General features: G+C 38.9%; 1 long non-coding RNA gene across 1 annotated transcript in view; it reads left to right on the top strand.

Annotated features, from left to right (window-relative positions):
* The window catches only part of LOC122464024, a 29836-nt gene extending 23731 nt beyond the window's left edge, over window positions 1-6105 (top strand). Inside the window, exons 2-3 of the long non-coding RNA XR_006287858.1 lie at window positions 3060-3115; window positions 4452-6105. This is a non-coding gene — a long non-coding RNA (uncharacterized LOC122464024). The remainder of the gene's footprint in view (window positions 1-3059; window positions 3116-4451) is intronic.
* The last annotated feature ends 340 nt before the right edge of the window (window positions 6106-6445 follow it).

A 6445-nucleotide genomic window follows, 5' to 3' on the forward strand; every position in this document is an offset into this window, starting at 1 on the left:
TACTGTAAAATGAGCCAAATATGTCAAAAGGTGAGCCTCAGTGGGGTTGGGTCATGATTATGTCCCTTCTGGGCAGTCTCGTCATTTATGTGCAGAGCCATACAAGCTGCCACATCCCTCCTACATCTTCTAGTTTCAGTGACTTTCTGTTCAGCCATGTGAACAAGGCTCTGCTCTGTATTTAGGAAAGTCTTCTCTATTTCTGCTTTCTCACTGTCACTTTTATTTCTAATAAATGGCAAGATGAGATTTTTTTTTTATTGCTGAACTCAGAAAGAGACTTAAACCAGACAAACCCTTAAAAGGTGAAACAAGTTGAATGTATAGCAACATGAATATGTTTCCCAGAGATCTGTATGTCTTAAGGCAGTATTAAATGCTTTACGCTCCATTTAGAGTAGATCTGATGCGTGGTAAAGCAAACCAAAGCAGTGATGTTTTCTTGGATTTTTTCCATTCTTTTATCTCAGTCGGTATATGATTTTGACTTCATGCCTTTTAAATGATGCTTTTGATAAATCAGATTATTTTTAAAAGATTGAGAGATACAACATGGATATTGTATCTTGATTCTTATGGAGGCTGACCATTTGGAAAGACCGTATTAAAGGAAGATCAAGAATTAGAAACAGCTAGCAACTGGTAAGCCTAACCTACAAATTTCAGCTTTACAGAGTGAGCCACTCTAAAAATAGCCTCTAATTGTCTTCTGGCTGTTCTAGCAGCATAGTGAAAACATAAGTGGTTGAGCAATATCAACAAAGAAAGGACTCCGTGTATATTTTAAAAAAGTGTTGTGGTTTCAGAAAGTTCTAATTAAAAAAATAAAACAAATGCCACGCTCTCTGAAGTGTAGGTACAAGTTAACCTTTTTTAATTGTATTCGCTCTATTTATTTTACCCCCGTAAGACTGCATACGCTGCATTCCAAATATCCCCTGGCATGCTGTAAATGGAAAACCTAGCTCTCCTCCTTCCAGAATTGCATGAGAACCCACCTAGTGAAGTTTTCTACACTCAGTATGTTAAAGGGAAGTAGTGAATGTCTTCTTTTTAAGCAGCCTCTCTGCTAGTTAAGTCACTGAGTTTTTCCTGTCTCCTTTTTAATGGAAGTGGAAATAGGGGTGGCTCTGGTTGTGGTGTTAAATTAATCTGGGAAGATATTTTGAAGTGGTTTTGTGTGTGTGTGTGTGTGTGTGTGCATAATCCAGAAATCTGTAGATGTTACAATTCTCTCTTTTTGATTTAAATTATTTGTGTGTGACTGGGGTATACAGGATTCAAATACAGCAAGAGCCAAAATTAAGATAACATAATTCCATATACATATGATGATAATTCTTGGTAAAGAATCATTATCAAAGGAAACCTTCCAAGTATGACATTGTTTTAAAATTACTTTAAAAGGTTTTTTTGTTGTTGTTTCAAACACCTATTAGCTAGGGATAGCTGAGACAAACTACCAGTTCTTTAGCCGCAAAGGTTCCTGGATTATGATGTGGGGTTGGAAACCCAGTGAGGCTGTGCATGCATTTTAAAAAAAATGTATAGAGGATCTCTGAGTACCCCTGACTTCAGAGGTCCATTCGAAATAGTGGCATTGGGGCAGACCTCCTGGTCAAGGCGGAAATAAATGCTAGATTCCAAACTGTGAATTCTAATATTGGGAGCATCTCCATTTTGACCTTGAACACCTCTTACCTACTCTGCAAGCAGAAGATGGATGGGGGCACACAGGATTGTTAGGGGTTCAACCGTGCCCCATGAAATCCAGTGCACTGTGTGCTGTAGGCATTCCCTTACTGGGTAGTGAGCTTGCCCAGCACAAGCAGAATTCCATAGATTACTTTGAGGGTCCAGATTTTCAGCTGGTGTAAGGTGACATATCTGCACTGACTTCAATGGAACTACACCAGTTTACACCAGGTGTGGATCTGGCCCCTATTCTCCTTACATTGCATGGGCAAATTGTGCAGGAAAGACAATGATGATGGGATTCATAGAAGTAAATCTTCCTTGTACTAAAGGAAGAACCAAACCTCTTCACAACTTTGTAGTTAATAAGTCGTTCCCTTTCCTTGATTATACAGAACTTTTATGTCTCACAGAAGCATGGCTAACAGAGCCTTTAATTACTCAGAAATGCTGAGACAATGCAAAACTGGCATTCATAAATCATACATTAGGGGCATATTAACAAAGAGCACATTTAAACCATTAATGGGATATTTGAAACTTCCTGGACTAGATACAATCAGTCATATACATGCCATAGAAATACATATATAATAATCCTACAACCATGTATCACACTTGACCCAGGCACTCAACTCTTACTGATGTTGTTAAGAGCTCTGTGTGGCTCAAGAACTATACATGGCCTAAAATATTCACTCCCTCTAAATATCTAAAGCATATGCCTGTACAATTTGTATGTCAAAGTGGCAAATATATATTGGGCATTGAGAAACAGATGGCAAAAATAAATATTCCTAGGCATAATCCAAAAGATGAGTGTAGGGTCTAAATTGTAAATTTTGTACAGTAAACTGATTTTGTTTTCACTAATTTATAGATTTCAAGGCCAGAAGGGACCGTTGTGATCATCTAGTCTGATCTTCTGTATAAAACAGGCTGTAAACTTCCCCAAAATAGTTCATAGAGCATATCTTTTAGAAAAACATCCAATCTTGATTTAAAAATTGTCAGTGACAGTGAATCCACCATGACCCTTGGTAAATTGTTCCAATGGTTAATTACCCTCATTGTCAAAAATGTACACCTTATTTCCATTCTGAATTTGTCTAGCTTCAACTTCCAGCCACTGGATCATGTTATACCTTTCTCTATTAGATTGAAGAGACCGTTATTAAATATTTGTTCCCTATGTAGGAAATATAGACTGTAATCAAGTCACCCCTTAACCTTCTCTTTGTTAAGCTAAATAGATAGACTCAAAGAGCTCAGTCATTATAAAGCATGTTTTCTAATCCTCTATTCATTCTCATGGCTCTTCTCTGAACTCTCTCCAATTTATTAACATCATTGTTATATTGCAGGCACCAGAACCGGACACAGTATTCCAGCAGTGGTTGCACTAGTGCCAAATAAAGAGGTACTCCTACTTGAGATTCCCCGTTTATGCATCTCGGATTGCATTAACTTTTTTGGCTACAGCATTACATTGGGTACTCCTGTTCAGCTAACTATCCACCACAACCCCAAATCTTGTTCAGTCACTACTTCCAAGGATAGAGTTCCCCATTGTGTAAGTGTGGCCTACATTCTTTGTTGCTAGATGTATACATTTACATTTAGCTGTATTAAAACACCTATTGTTTGCTTGTACCCAGTTTACTAGGTGATCCTGATCACTGTGAATCAGTGACTTGTCTTCGTTATTATTTACCACTCCCCCAATTTTTTGTCCTCTGCAAACTGTGAGTGACAATTTTATGTGTTCTTCCATGTTTTTAATCTGCATACAGTGTGCCATGTTAATTTATCGTTGTTCTATTTTTAAAATCAAAGTATAACTTCTCTCCTAGATCTTTTAAATCACAGCCCCATAGGGAGTGAATGGCAGGAGGTGAGTTCTTCACCTGTAGGTCACTGATTTGAATTCAACATAAGTTGACAGTGCAAGAAAGTAGTTGTCATCTGCCTGATAGCTCGGTGGCCAATGCGACAATGAAACCAAGGATTGATTAGGCTTGAAGTCTGCATGACTTGCCCTTACTAGGCTTGGTCTCTCTAGTTTGGGGATGAGGCTCCTTGACAGAATAACATGGGGAAGTTTACACTGTTGTTGTCCTTGTGCTTATTAGGTAAACCGAGAACTTCATTCCCCAACACTTTCCATATGGCATTTTCATGAACACAAATTTGATTAAAGAAACTGAAGACACTCCTTTTCCCCAACTCCTATGATGCAAACAGAGTTGGCCACACATTGTTTATAAATTAATAGATACTATGCATGGTACAGTACTTCTAAAATACGTGTAAAGGTACAAAGGGAAGATACACCTCTTGTCAAAACAGAGTTCTATATGTTAAATGTTCCTACTTTTAGTTTCATTTTAACACACGCACAAATCCCTTCACTCTAAAGGAAGTACTTTGTGCGTAGTCCATACCCTCAGACCTGAGATGGATGGATGTTCAGATAGTCAATTGTTAGTAGCAATGGTGGGTATACGGTGTGTGGAGTATTTTCATCTCCGTGGTTTTTTTCTTCTTTTTTTGCTGCCTCAGGTAGAATGTATGGAATATTTATTTGTATGGGTCACTTATTTGCAAACCAGCGTATCTCTGAAATTGCTGTATAATCACAATGGCTGGTAACGAGAGGCTAAGCCTCACCAATGAAATCCTCTCTGTTTTATTTGGTTAAAAAAGAAGAAAAGCTTTTATGTTGGATAACTTTTCTCTTCTCCCCTCCTGTCCAGAAGCCCAATGGCATGTGGAGCCGAGCATAGGTGTTGGGAGGAAAAGAGAGGATCTGTTCTGGAGACATGTAGCGCCTTCAGCCCAGTCCCATAGAATGGTGGGGGAGGAGCCAGAGGCCCCTACCTTCAGGTGGCTATTTATTCCATTGAAAGTATAGAACAGTGCTGAGATCAGCTCCCGCTTGCAGGCTGACGTTTCAGTCTCCCTTGGTGTTGGACCAGTCTGTGTACAGGCACCGGTGATCTGATTCCCTGTGAATTGTGGGGCTCTCCAATGGATGCAGTAGTGAAGAAGAAGGGCAGGGCAGTGATTCCTTGTTTGTGTGTATCCACTGGCCATTCTTCCCAGTGGAGGGAGACCACACTCATCATGTGGGATTGTACAGTTGGAAGACTGCAGTCATGAATACAGAGTGGCTCTGCTGCCACTCTGTGGGCTGAGGGTTTGTCCCCGCTCCCTGCTTCAGTCCCTGCAGAGACCCTCAGCATGCGAACTAGCCATTTGTGCTATGCGCAGGAATAAAGCATTTGGCCCTGTGAATCCAACAGAATAAACTGAGTAAAAGAACTTGTTAAACTGCTCATTATATCTGGTTTGATTTCATCAGCTTCAGAGGACAGTGAATCACACCGTGCTTAGGAGCAATGTGTCTCAAATGCTCATGGCTGTTAGGGTGCAACCTATTTCTTTCTCTCTCTGATTAGATTGTCATGCATATTGGTAAATTGCATTGTTTGTAGATTATATTGTGTTCTTGCGGCATAATACTTGGACTGCATCATTTTATAAAATGTTTAAAAATAAAGGATGGGCTTATATTGTTCCAACGATGCATCTAATGCAATGCAATAATAAATGCATGTAGAAGTAATGTGCCTGAGGATGATTTTGGGCACCATGCAAAGGTCACTGTCTTCAGACTCTAATTTCCCAGCAAATGTGACATTTAAATTGTATATCATTAAGATCACAAGAAATGTATTTATATCCTCTGTTACTGGGATCATTTTTACACACATTACATGTTTGGTATATTATGTGCTATTTGGATCACAGTGCATTTACATCATAATATAATGTCATGTGCCAACCCCATGACATTGTGTGCTAGGCACAGAGTGTTACTCATTTGCAAGTTGTCTTTGTATGAGCTGTCACAAAGCAACTGGGTAGTGCCAACGTTACTGGAGATGTTTTTAAAAGGGTTGGGCAAATAATCCAAACCTGAACCAGGAAAAGGGGAAGTCATATGAAGAAATATACATGTGTGCGCATGCAGGCATACATATGAACTGGGTGCTGAACCATTTCTCCAGTGTTAGCTTTAATGTCTACAACTCTCATTGGAATGTAGTGTCCAAGAAATGACGTTTCAACACCTCTAGGAATTGCACTTTTTTTTGGAACCAATAAGAGGGCTTGAGTTGGGCGTTTAATGAGGCTGCTCATTTAATGTATCTAATTAGTAGTTTTTACCATCCTCCTATTTCTTTGATTTAAAACATTGTGTTTTGGCTTTGTAAACTTTAAAGCCATTATTATTCATCTAAGACAAACTGTATTATGGGAGGTGCTTTTTTGGTCCTGTTTAGTATATATGAGTTGATAATTTCAAGGCACACTGTCTGGAAGCAGGTTTAAATATGCTAGAATTATTTGCAGGGGCTTCATTATTCTCTAACTTGATTATACATATACACATTGTATATTTGGGGTTATTTACCTTTTATAATGTACCTTATACACTTAGTGCTGCACAAATCCTAACACAGCTACACAATCACTTTCTACTGTCTTCACGACCTCCTGGCGTAAGAATCAGGAACTGAAGGAATACTAGTTTGCTTCCGAAACTGAAGATAAACTAAAGTTCACTAGTTTCAGAGTAGCAGCTATGTTAGTCTGTATCCGTAAAAAGAAAAGGAGTACTAGTGGCACCTTAGAGACTAACCAATTGATTTGAGCATGAGCTTTCGTGAGCTACAGCTCACTT

The sequence above is a fragment of the Chelonia mydas genome, chromosome 1 (assembly GCF_015237465.2).
Source record: "Chelonia mydas isolate rCheMyd1 chromosome 1, rCheMyd1.pri.v2, whole genome shotgun sequence".
Lineage (NCBI taxonomy): Eukaryota > Metazoa > Chordata > Testudines > Cheloniidae > Chelonia > Chelonia mydas.